At 38.0% G+C, this 13216-nt stretch overlaps 1 protein-coding gene across 6 annotated transcripts in view; it reads left to right on the forward strand.

The window, feature by feature from the left end:
• Positions 1-13216, forward strand: part of LRRC4C (leucine rich repeat containing 4C) — a 1217740-nt gene that overhangs the window by 1103230 nt on the left and 101294 nt on the right. For 4 of the 6 annotated variants that reach the window (XM_049713174.1, XM_049713172.1, XM_033410995.2 and 1 more), the window contains one exon: positions 4761-4841. The exons of the other annotated variants lie outside the window; for them this stretch is intronic. The gene's annotated coding sequence lies outside the window, so the exon portion shown is untranslated. The remainder of the gene's footprint in view (positions 1-4760; positions 4842-13216) is intronic. 6 annotated transcript variants of the gene reach the window in all.

The following is a 13216-nucleotide window of genomic DNA, read 5'->3' on the forward strand; positions in this document are numbered from 1 at the left end:
TCATTTTCCACATCCCTTAATCACCATGGAGATTAAGTACTAAATCAAAAGTCTGCAGAGTTAACCAAAAACAAAGTAATATTGAGTATTCAATGTCTGGAAAAAGTATGGAACAATCCTATTCATTTTTTTTCTCTTTTTCCCTAACAATTGATTAAAAAGTTTGGAATTTCCTAACAATAATTTGTGTCACATATAATACATCAGTATTGAATACTGAGCCCCAAACACAGTGTTAGCAGCAGTATTTTATTTAGTGCTTAAAAGAGAATTTTTTAAATTTTATTGAAGTATAGTTGATTTACAGTGTTGTGTTAATTTCTGCTGTTCAGCAAAGTGATTCAGTTATACATATATATTCTTTTCCATTATGGTTTATCACATGATATTGAATATAATTCCCTGTGCTATACAGTAGGACCTTGTTATTTATCCATCAACATATATGCACCCAATATAGGAGCACCCAAGTACATAAAACAAATCGTAACGGAGATAAAGAACATTATTATTCACATTCTACACATGAAGAAAATAATCCTTAGAATAGATTAAGAATGTGATTGAATTCATGCATCCAGAGAGGGTGATGAAATAAATTTAATTGTTCAACAAATCTGCAATTTCTAAAGTAAAATAGATTGAAATGGAATGGAATAAAGTAGGATAGAATAGGATAGGATGGCATAGACTAGAAATAGAATAGGACAGAATGGAAAACTTAGAGTGCATCACGTTATACGGTTTGATTTGTGAAACTTTACTTTCAGTTTTGAGAGTGGTAGAGAGAAAGATAAAGAGATAGAGACAGGGATATGAGAAAGAGAGAGGTGTTGCACTGTATATGGACCTCTTTAGGGGTCTGTTGATATTATAATGCCATTTTGTGCTAGTTGTTCATGAGCTATTAATTGGAAAAAGTATGATTATGTAGTTATTCCAGTGAGGATGTATTAAGAAATCCAGGTGCAATGGAATACATAAATGTCTCTAATGCAATATAAATGGTAATAATAAGTACTTTAAGGTCAAATTCTACCTCTTCCTTGAAGCCCTCTCAGATTCCTAAAGTCAATCCACACTGAGCTTTTCTCTTTTAAGAATCTCTCTAATATAGAATTAGCTGCATTATATTTATTACTTAGTTATTTTTCTGACTTTTTTAAATGAATTTTTTATTTGTGCATCTCAACTACTTAACAGACTGTAAACTTCTAGCTGCTCTTGAATTTTTCTACTCACCTTTCCAGTACCAGTTCTTCGCTACATGATGAATACAGATTTGATGATTGGTTAATAGATAGAGGGATATATATATAGCTAGGAAATTATTACATTAACTCCTGTCAAATTTCCTTTCCTTCTTATGATATTAGCTACATTCTACCAACTACTATATTTATGTACACTCCCAACTAGTATTTAAAATGCTCCTGGCAGATAGCAACTCTTCCTTATACTTATTTCAGCGCACTGTACCAAACACAGTGTCTGCACTTAGTAGATATACGAAGTGAATAGTTGTCAAATGGAAATTGAATGACTTTAAAAAATAATAAGTGTGATATATATAGGAAGCCTAGTACAGAATGAGTACAGGGAAGGCTTTCAATAAACATGAGCTGAATGAATGAGTCCTGAATTCTAACTTTTGCCATCAAGTAGCTGTGAGACAATGTCAAATCACTTTCCCTTTCGGGGATTCATTTTTCTCATCAATAACATAAGGTGTTTGGATTGAAAGATGGTTTTCTACCTACTTTTCAGACTCTAGGAAAGTACTGCAGTACTTCCACGAAGAATGAAGTATTTCCTTAGCCAATGATAGGTATTATATTGGAACTAAGATATTCTATAAAAAGAAGCGCTCCATGCTAAAATTGTTTGAAAAAATACTGGTGTAAATCTCAGTGAGGAAATTTTCCTTTTTAAATCAGTTTGAACCTATACAATTTAAAAGTCCATCCAGTTGTTATTACAGTAACAAAGGAAGTGAACAAGCAGTCCTTCTGTTCCAGAAGCCACATTCAAATGAATTTGACATTAATATCATAGGAATGTTGGAGACAGTAATTAATTGTAAAGGTGTATAACAGTTCCTTCACTATAGATAGAAATGTATGTTCATCTGTTATCCATAAAACAAGCTTCAAAGAATAATCACTTTTAAGAGACTAGAATAAAATATTTTATTTCTTCTCTTTTCCTTACTCCGTATTCTTTTTTCATTTAAGAGAGCAGCATGCTGAAACATTTTATTGAATTGCTTCTTTGATAAGCTCTTGGGTAGTATGGGCTTGTTTCTCTCTCTTCAATTTAAATTGGCAGGTTGGAAGATAAAATTTTTCTGTTTTGATTGATCTATTGGAATGTAAAGATGGCTATTGGTTGGTGTTTATTAAACTCTAAAATCAAAGATGCTGAGCCTGAGATGTTCATCTGTGGCTTAGTAATAATCACAATAATAAAGGTGGTAAGTAATAGTGGTAATATTAATACTAATTAAAAGCTCTATTTAATTTTATTTGTTGCTTACTAGTGCCAGGCACTGGGCTAAATCCTTTACATATGCAATCTAATATATTCCTTATGACAACCCTGTAGGAGAGGTTCAATTATTATAGAAGAGGAAAATGAACACTTTTCCAAAGTTAATATTTAGTATGTGGTGAGTCAAGATTCAGTGAATTTCTAATCTAAAAGAAGTGAAGATGAAAGGCTGTGCAGAGAATTCACACAAGGTAGAATGAGTACTTTAACCGAGACACATACAAGTATAAATTTCTAAGATTGTTCATCCATGTATTGATTCATTTGTTTATTTGTATAGCTTTGCCCTCAATGTTCACAATATTATTTTTATCCAGAATTCCAGGGCTGGCAGGTCCTTAGAGCTCCTCCAATACTTTCATGCATTGTCAGAATCCCTTACTATAGCACCTCTGAGAGCTGGCCACAGAACCGCGATGCTGAGTACTTTACCAATAAACAGTCTCCCTGTAGGCACACAATATCTGCTGTTCAGTTCCTACAGATGGTACTTGAGCCAAACTAGGTTTCCCTGTACCTTTCATTCTTGGTTTTGCCTAATAAGGCCAATTAAAATTTTGTGATCATGTTTGCAACAAGATAACCCTTCTTCGAGGCCATTATTTGACTCTCCTGTCACCAAGTCTTCCGATAGGGTTAACATCCCAATGTTTCTGTGAGATTAAAACTGTGCAATCGGCGACTTCCCTGGTGGCACAGTGGTTAAGAGTCTGCCTGCCAGTGCAGGGGACACGGGTTTGAGCCCTGGTCTGGGAAGATTCCACATGCTGTGGAGCAACTAAGCCCGTGCGCCACAACTACTGAGCCTGCGCTCTAGAACCCGCTAGCCACAACTACTGAGCCCATGCACCACAACTACTGAAGCTCATGCGCCTACAGCCCGCGCTCGGCAACAAGAGAAGCCACCGCTCACCGCAACTAGAGAGAGCCTGCGCAAAGCAACGAAGACCCAACGCAGCCAAAAATAAAAATAAATAAATAAATAAGTAAATTTATAAAACTGTGCAATCATGTAAAGTGTTTAGGAGAGTGACCAACACATAATAAGCACTCTGTAAGTAACAGATGATGATAATAGTGCTAGATATTTATTGGATTAGACTTCATTTATGAAATTATTCTTCTCTTGGTTGACCACATTTTGTCTACAATTATTTAGATGTAGATACTAGCTTTCCTGAAATGTGTTACTGCTAGTAGGACACAATGCTTCAGGTTCACTGGTGTACATCATTAAATTGAGGCCAATCAATTAAACTTTGGTTTAGTGATTGGCTTCATTGATAGGGTCATTGTCAGTGTCCACTTCTGCATACATAATATCTGGTTCTGCCTTGTTAAGTTGTTATATTTAAATGTCCTTTAAAAAACCTAAACCATTGCCTGACTTTCTGATTGCACATTAGAAAATAGTAATAAGAAAAAGGAAAGATGGAAACTCATTGTAAAAAATAAATAGAAGCTATTTCAATGATACTTCACTATATAAGAATGAGGAATAGAAGCATAAGTGAATGTAAAGTCCGACCAGTGATCATGACAGGTCCACCATTCGAAGGCTGAATTTGCCTTTTTCACTAAGCATACCAACTCTTTGCTTATTAACATCATAAAATTGTAATAAAATAAAAAGGTTTCACTACAGACTAGACAAGGCCAGACAGCTGATTAAAAGATGCTAAAATGTCCAGCTCTCTGGAGCCTAAAGTCCCTTTTAAGGTTGATTTTGAATGACTTGTCCAGGTGGGGAGCCTTCCAGGAGGAAATGCATCTTTGTCTGGGGTTAGGTCAAGGGCTGGATTCCCAGGGCTCCAGGGAACCTTGAGGAGAAATCCCTGAGGCAAAGCCCAGACAGAGGGAGTCACCAGATCCTCGGAAGGGGGAGGGGAGGATTTACCATCACTCTGGACTGATTTTCAGCTGCAACACTTCTCAGGCAAAGAATATGCCAATAGCCATCCTCTCCTGATCTGACTGCCTGTGGTAGGCACGGCAACCTCTGAGGTTCTGAAGTCTCCAGCTGAGATGCAGTATCAATAAGCCTGAACACCAGTAGGGCCAAGTGCCACTTCAATATCGTTTCATCTTCCTGTGTGTTGCTTTTGGCAGGGGGGAATGTTCTAGGCTGTGGCTCCTTGTCTTGCGGGTTAATGGCATTTTCAGGCTGTATGGGATCTTACATCACCGAGTCCAATCGCCTCATTTTGCAGATCACCAAACTGAGGCTGAGAGAGAGGGGACTTACCCAGAGTTACTCAGCTAGTCAGTGACAGACAACAGTGGAACTTGCGGTAAGTTGCATGGCCTCTTTGGGCTTCTCTTTTCAAGTCTATAAAATGGAAGTAAGGGATAGGTCTACACAGTCTCTCCAAAATTCCTTCTTATTCTAATATTTTACTTCTGTGATTTTTAATTCGAGACTCTTAACTACCAGTGTGATTTCCACTTTGCGATAATCAAGATGCAAAAATAAAGCCTTTTGGTATCTAAATGACAGTGTTCAAACATTCTGATGAAGGCTAAAGTTCTAGGTCATATTTTGCATTGTGTACAGATACTTCCCTCAGTATAGGGCATAGATTTGGATTAAGCATTTTGAAAATGCACCCTGCTTTTGAATATGACTGATAATTTACTCTGTTGCATCCTAACACTACAAACGACTGCTTCATAAAACTGTACTATGTTTTATTATTATTATTGTCTTACATTGCTTTTTACTCATTGCTGAAAACTTCAGGTCACATGAATAAGGATGCTGAAGAGGTCATGCCATACAGGATAACAACGCCCAAGTTGGGTTTTAGTTAGTTGAATACTCTTTTGTTTATAAACAAGGATTGGCTTTTCTTTTTTCGTCTCATTTCTTCAGCAGACACATTTTAGACAAACTGGCAGCAAATCCATTATGTAATGGCAGCTATAAAAGCTTTCATCAGGAGGGTGCATGTTTTGTGTCTCTGTATGAAATAAGCTGGGTTATGGAAGCAGCAAGGGCAAAAGACTCAAGAGTAAGATAGACCTGGGGTTTCAAGTCATTGTCTCCATGGAATTTGGGGGTTAGGGTACGGGTTAGGGTTAGGGTATGGGTTAGGGTATGGGTTAGGGTTAGGGTATGGGTTAGGGTACAGGTTAGGGTCAGGGTACAGGTTAGGGTTAGCGTACGGGTTAGGGTTAGGGTATGGGTTAGGGTACAGGTTAGGGTCAGGGTATGGGTTAGGGTTAGGGTACGGGTTAGGGTATGGGTTAGGGTCAGGGTACGGGTTAGGGTTAGGGCTAGGGGGGTGAGTAGGTAGGAGGAGCATGAAATGTAACATCCCTTTTCCGTTTGTTTCCCCTAAAGTCATGATGCGTCTTTCTCGTGTTTTCAAATTCCATCTGTCAGGTACATTAAATATCCATTCTCCTCTGTGAAACATGTGAACTTTATTTTTAAAGTACTGCTTATAATGCAGAGAATTCTGAGATATGAAGAGTTTGTTATAGGGAGAAGCATCTTTACACCATTGGGCATGTAGATTTACAGGCATTTATTACCTAGATGACATTTGACAAGTTATATACAGTAGTGTTCACAGGGGTATTATAAGGATCAAATGAGATAATGTATATGAAAGAAATGTGTACAACAAAGCATCACAGAAGTCTTTTTCTTTCTGTTTATACTGCCTATTAAAGCAAACGGATGGATATATAGAACACTGTGAAGGGTTGAGAAGGAGAGGGTGTGAGAAGCAAATATTTTATTTTTCCAATAAAATCACGGCTTAGAACAAAGAGACTACCAGGATGCAAATGAAATGTTGCTGCTGGAATATCCAAGGCTCATGCTTCTTCAAATGTTCTGTACATTTGAGTTGTTTGAGGATATTGTTCAAATGCAAACTCTGATTCATTAGGCCTGGTGTGAGGTCTGCAAGTCTGTATTTCCAGAAATCTTCCTTCTGATGCTCTGCAACACTTTGAATAGCAAGATCCTGCTCTATCAGAGTAACAGGCATAGCCAAAAGTGAGCTGAGTGTCTTACTGGGAAAGAAATCAATGTGTCCACACATCTGCTGGGATTCACATATCCAGGGGATTCACATATTCAGGGAATACCACTAGCCTGGTTAAGGTCCCCGCTTGCCATACAATATAGGAATATTCTGCATTTATTAAGTGTTGAGAAAAGCTTCTGTTCCTATTAGTTGAGGTTTCTGGCTGAAAGATAGCAGCTAGAGAGAGGTTTATATACAACACAATTAAGAATAAACAAGATCCAGGGAGCCAACACACGAGGAAGGCAGTTGAGTTCTTTCTGTTCCTTTAGCAGGCCTTGTCTAATAGAGGTCATTGAATTCTGCCTTAAGAATCTCAGATATGTGATTGGTTGTCTGAACTCTCTACTTTCCCTTGGCACGTTGTGTATTTACATTGATTTGGGTCACTCACTTCTCTAACGTAAATGTGAAACAGGAAGAAACCATGTGAGAAGTTCCTCTCTTTTTGATATTTTCACCTTAGTTACATACACATTTACTAAGCACTAGGTTACAAAGCAGTGGAGTAGGCTCTGGGAGGAGCCTAAGGATCCTGAAATTAGGTCCCAGGGACCCTCAGTTTACCTTCAAACAAACTGACAGGGTAGACAGACATAATAACCAAATACAAGGCAGACTGAGCTTAAAAAGATCTATCATGTTAGAGATCTCAAAGAAATAGAAGTCGGCTCTGCTGGGAAGGGAGTTAGGAAGACTTCGTGAAGGGGAAGAACTTGGAACATGGCCATTTGTACGTGAAGGCCAGAGGATAGCTCAAGGCAAAGTCTTTGTCATATTGTAGGTCTATAAATGGAGAGCAAAAGCAAAGAGACATAGTTTAGTGTAATTTGACTAACAGAGTGCTGAGATTACAATATCATTCTTTGGAATTTAGGCTAATGCTTAGAGCCTGAGTGAGATTGTTGGAGGGAAGGGAGGACATATCAGGGTGGCATTTTAGCTGTTACTTCTCTCAAACTTTGATTTTTTTTTCCCATTGGGCCTACTTTGTTGGAATCTGCAGAAGAAAGGATCATCTTTTATATAAACACCTCCCCTTAGCATATGGAACATAGCATTTCAGAAGGTAACATGAATCGGGGAGGGGAAAGAGAGAAAGGATTTCAAACTGCCTTAAAAATGTGTTGCTGGGGCTTCCCTGGTGGCGCAGTGGTTGAGAGTCCGCCTGCCGATGCAGGGGACACGGGTTCGTGCCCCGGTCCGGGAAGATCCCACATGCCGTGGAGCGGCTGAGCCCGTGAGCCATGGCCGCTGAGCCTGCGTGTCCGGAGCCTGTGCTCCGCAGCGGGAGAGGCCACAAGAGTGAGAGGCCCACGTACCGCAAAAAAAAAAAAATGTGTTTCTGTATCAAGTCATTTACCCATTAAGTGATCCTTCATTACAACTCCTAACACTCAGATGTGATAAGGATGTTCATTTCTCTAACTTGTGTGAATTTAAATTCCTTTTTTGTTTTTTGGGGTTTTTTTTTTTGCGGTACGTGGGCCTCTCACTCTTGTGGCCTCTCCCGTTGCGGAGCACAGGCTCCGGACGCGCAGGCTCAGCGGCCATGGCTCACGGGCCCAGCCGCTCCGCGGCATGTGGGATCCTCTCGGACCGGGGCACGAACCCGTGTCCCCTGCATCGGCACGCGGACTCGCAACCACTGCGCCACCAGGGAAGCCCCTAAACTTTGTATTTTAACTTGCATAAAAAATGTATACTTTAACAAAAGTACTGTTGTTGGAATAAAGTGTGGAGATACAGATTAAGCAGTAGGAATACCTTTGGCTTTTATTCATAAGTATCCATAGCAAAAATTTACTATCTAGTGCAGTGGTTCTCCATCAGGAACACTTTTGCCTCCTCACCTAGGAGACAATTGGCAAAGTCTGGAGAAATTTTGCTGTCATGACTGGGAGGAGGGGTAGAGCCAGAGATGTGCTAACCATCCTACAATGCATAGGGCAACGCCAAGTACTGGGTTGGCTTTCATTCGTTTTCTTCTGTAAGATGGCTCTAGTAGCACTTAGTTGTCTTTAACTTCATTCGAAACAATTTGGTTAGCTTGTATGTGACAGCTGTCATATCAGCCTGCATTTAAAAAAAGACTTATCAAGATCAGTGAATTTTTGTGTAGTCATTTTAATATGGAAGATGGAAGGAAGAAAGCAACATTTTTGGCCTATTATGCTTTATTATTTCAAGAAAGGTAAAAATGCAACTGAAACAAACAAAAAATACTTGTGCAGTGTATGGAGAAGGTGCTGTGTCTGATCGAACGTGTCAAAAGTGGTTTGCGAAGTTTCATGCTGGAGATTTCTCACTGACGATGCTCTACTGTTGGGTAGACCAGTTGAAGTTGATAGCGATCGAATGGAGACGTTAATTGAGAACAATCAACGTTATACCACTCGGGAGATAGCCGACATACTCAAAATATCCAAATCAAGCACTGAAAATCTTTCGCACCAGCTTGGTTATGTTAATTGCTTTGATGTTTGGGTTCCACATAAGTTAAGTGAAAAAGACCTTCTTGACCGTATTTCCACATGAGATTCTCTACTTAAATGTAATGAAAACATTCCATTTTTAAAACAAATTGTGATGGGCAATGAAAAGTGGATACTGTACAATAATGTAGAATGGAAGAGATCGTGGGGCAAGCAAAATGAACCACCACCAACCACAGCAAAGGCTGGTCTTCATCCAAAGAAGGTGATGTTATGTATATGGTGGGATCAGAAGGGAGTCCTCCATTACGAGCTCCGTCCAGAAAACCAAACAATTAATTCCAACAATTAATTCCAACAATTAATTCCAACAATTTCAACTGCTCCCAATTAGACCAGTTGAAAGCAGCCCTCGAAGAAAAGCGCCCAGAATTAGTCAACAGAAAATGCATAATCTTCCATCAGGATAACACAAGACCATATGTTTCTTTGATGACCAGGCAAAAACTGTTACAGCTTGGCTGGGAAGTTCTGATTCATCTGCTGTAATCACCAGACATTGAACTTTTGGATTTCCGTTTATTTCGGTCTTTACAAAATTCTCTTAATGGAAAAAAATTTCAATTCCCTGGAAGACTTCAAAAGGCACCTGGAACAGTTCTTTGCTCAAAAAGATAGTTTTGGGAAGATGGAATTATGCAGTTGCCTGAAAAATGGCAGAAGGTAGTGGAACAAAAGGGCAAATACCTTGTTCAATAAAGTTCTAGGTGAAAATGAAAAATGTGGCTTTTATTTTTATGTAAAAACCGAAGGCACTTTTAGGCCAACTCAATATTATCCAGACCAAAAACTAATATCACCAAGATTGATCTTGTACAAAAGAGTCCTCTCTTATTAGTTAAGTGACCTTATGTAATAAAGACCTCAGTCTTTGGAGTCAGTAGACCTGGGGTTCAATTCTGGCTTATGGCTTGATCTTGGGAGTTCAAGCTTTCTAAGCCTTAATTTAATTACTTTTAAATTGAAAGTAATGATAATACTTACCCTACAGGTTGTTCTGGAGATGAAATGAGAGGATGTATACGAAGTGATTAGAATTCATAGATGGTCAATAATTTTAACTGAAAAAATGATAAACTTTGGTTAAATAATCCAAGTTAGTATTGTCTTTTGAGACCCTCAAAGACTGCTGTTGAGCAGGTGTTAGAAAGAACTGCCTCCAGATCAGACAGCTTTGTTTTAAGTCTTATTGTCTACCTATTAACTGTGTGACCTTGAACAGATACCTAGAACTCTCTGTGTCTCAGTTCCTGCATCTATCAGATGAGGGTGTAAGGAATGTGTATCTTCTAGAGTTTCTATGAGGTTTAAATGAGAGTATAAATATAAAGTACTTAGAACAGTGTCCATCACTTAGAAGCAGACAGTTGTTAGCTCTTATTATTCATTTACTTAACATTGTTAGATAAGGCACAACATGTATATTAATTTTGAACCTTACCTTTCCAAATCCCAGCCCATTGGGTTTTTTTTTTTTTAACAATTAGAGTAATGAAAATTGCTCTAAAATTATATTTTTAAATCCCTTGCTTTTTCTAAAAAATGAGTACTAAATACCCTTTAACATTTCATTATTCAGTCAGGAGCTTTGTCATCGTGCTGTTGTTTCTTGTACTGGATTATCATACATGAAGCTTTTAAAACTATTGCGGTATGAGGATTTTTCTTACTGTACGCTACTAGACTGTTTCATTCTTTTCTCAGCTCTTTAAAAAATATTGTTTTTGCTTCCTTCTTATCAAAATATCAGCTGTCTGACTCCTGTAGTCTCTACCTTTTCTTGACTTTTCTAACTATCTGCATTTGATTAGTTGCTCAGTATTTATTGAACACACTATGTGCTATGCTCTCTAAGATATATTCGTGGCCCAAACTAAACAGTCTTTTCTTGGAGTTTACGATTTAGCAGAGGAAAACATTGAAGACATAATACCAGTTAAATAATTATTTAGTTCAAATATGATCCATGTCAAGACTGAGGGGTATCAGTTGCTATAGTTAAGGGCAAACCCTTTTAGCATGGGATATAAGACAGGCCTTCATGGGGAATTGATCATCAAGTGGCAATCTGGAAAGTGAGTGGGCATTAGCAAGGCAAAGAGAACAAGCATTACAAGCAGATGCAACAGCATGTGTAAAGGTCTTGGTTTTGGAAAGGGCATGGCACTAAATGAAGGCATTTTTTAAAGCCCAGTATGGCTAGAGACTGGAAAAAACATCCCAGTTTGTAGTAGTATTGATTAGGCTAGAAAGATAGCCAAGGGCTCAATCATACGTGGTCTTCTAAAGCACGTAAAAGATTGACTTTATTTAATAGACAATGATGAGCCACTAGAAAGTTTAAGCTTGTTGGTATGATAGAGTTTCATCTGAAGAATGGCTAAAAAGTAGGAAAGAATGGAGGCAGAGACACCAGTTAAAATGCTACTGCAGTGGTTCGGTCAAGATGTGGTGAAAGCCATTCAAATTATGTCTCTAATATAAATAAACAGTCTCTGAGAAATAAGACCTAGAAATTCTCTGTGAGAGGAAGGTGGCTATTTAGTTTGGGGACTTGGAAAGATTTATTTTGGCTGTTTTGGCTTGTTTACCTTCCACCTTGTTCTTGGCTACATTCCAGAGGATTACAATTGATGAATTGTCTGTTTCCAAGTGAACAAAAATACAAATGTACAGCAATAATAAAAATGAGGTTGTATTTGTATAATGCTTAAAAACTATCTGTTATTACATTTAATCAGCAAATTTTCATAACAAGTGATTTTTACCCCTCCCACCCCTACCCACCCACCTCCGGCTGCCACTGTCTCTACAGGACTTTGGCCTAAGTTGATGTACCTTAATTTATTGGCAGTATGAAATTTCTACCTTGATAAGCCATCATGCATAATAGAAAATCTTATTTGTTTTATCTTACAGAGAAAGTTAAAATTTAGTAGAAGTGGTCTTCCATTTTGCTCTTTGCATTATTGGGGAGATATAAAAATGTTGACTTATCAGTTCTTGTTTTTAACTACTGATAAAAAATATAAAACTTTTTAAAAATAAGATATTTACCTACATCTATGCATGCAAGATATATGCCATGTGAATTGTGTAAATATTAAATATGTATACACACAGCCCAGCTGTGTAGAGGCTTGAATGACATATTTAGAAAATTGGACATTCTTTTTTTTTTTTTTTAATTTATTTATTTATTTATGGCTGTGTTGGGTCTTCGTTTCTGCGCGAGGGCTTTCTCTAGTTGCAGCGAGCGGGAGCCACTCTTCATCACAGTGCACGGGCCTCTCACTATCACGGAGCACAGGCTCCAGATGCGCAGGCTCAGTAGTTGTGGCGCACAGGCCTAGCCGCTCCGCGGCATGTGGGATCTTCCCAGACCAGGGCTCGAATCCATGTCCCCTGCATTGGCAGGCAGATTCTCAACCACTGAACCACCAGGGAATCCCCTGGACATTCTATCTTGAACATCTAATCTATAAAATCTAGTCAATGGTCTATATATGTATATTTCTAAAATATGTGGCTCAAATAGGTATAATGCTTGCTTTCTCATGGGGTGATTGGGAGAATTAAATGAGTTCATTTAGACAAAGTGCTTGATTTCGCACCTAACATGTAATATTTAATATATTTTAAATATGCATATATATAATCAGATATAATTTTATCACACACTGACTATATGGTTTATTATAAATTTATGTATGTTGATAATTTGATATAAGATTATATACACAGATACAAATGTACACATATGCACATACATACACTATATTAGCTATTGATTATTATGACAAAAATGGTTGCGCAGTGATATTCAAAAGTTAAATATGTTAGCCCTGAAGATACGACTTTCACATGAGTTGAGATTCTGGCACAGTTTCTATATCCTGATTCCTCTCATTTACTCACTTATTTCTTTATTCATTATTTAAACAAATATTTACTGGGTCTCTACTTCGTGCCAACGACTGTAACCTGTCCTTAAGAATCTTACAGTCTGGTAGGAGAACAAACAAGAAAGCAAGTAACTGCAATAAAAATGATGTGAACAATGTGCAGTACATCCTTTTAAAGTAAGAACACATCCATTCTCCTAGATAACATCTGGTTAATTATTATGTA

This window comes from Orcinus orca, chromosome 8 (genome assembly GCF_937001465.1).
Source record: "Orcinus orca chromosome 8, mOrcOrc1.1, whole genome shotgun sequence".
Taxonomy (NCBI): Eukaryota; Metazoa; Chordata; class Mammalia; order Artiodactyla; family Delphinidae; genus Orcinus; species Orcinus orca.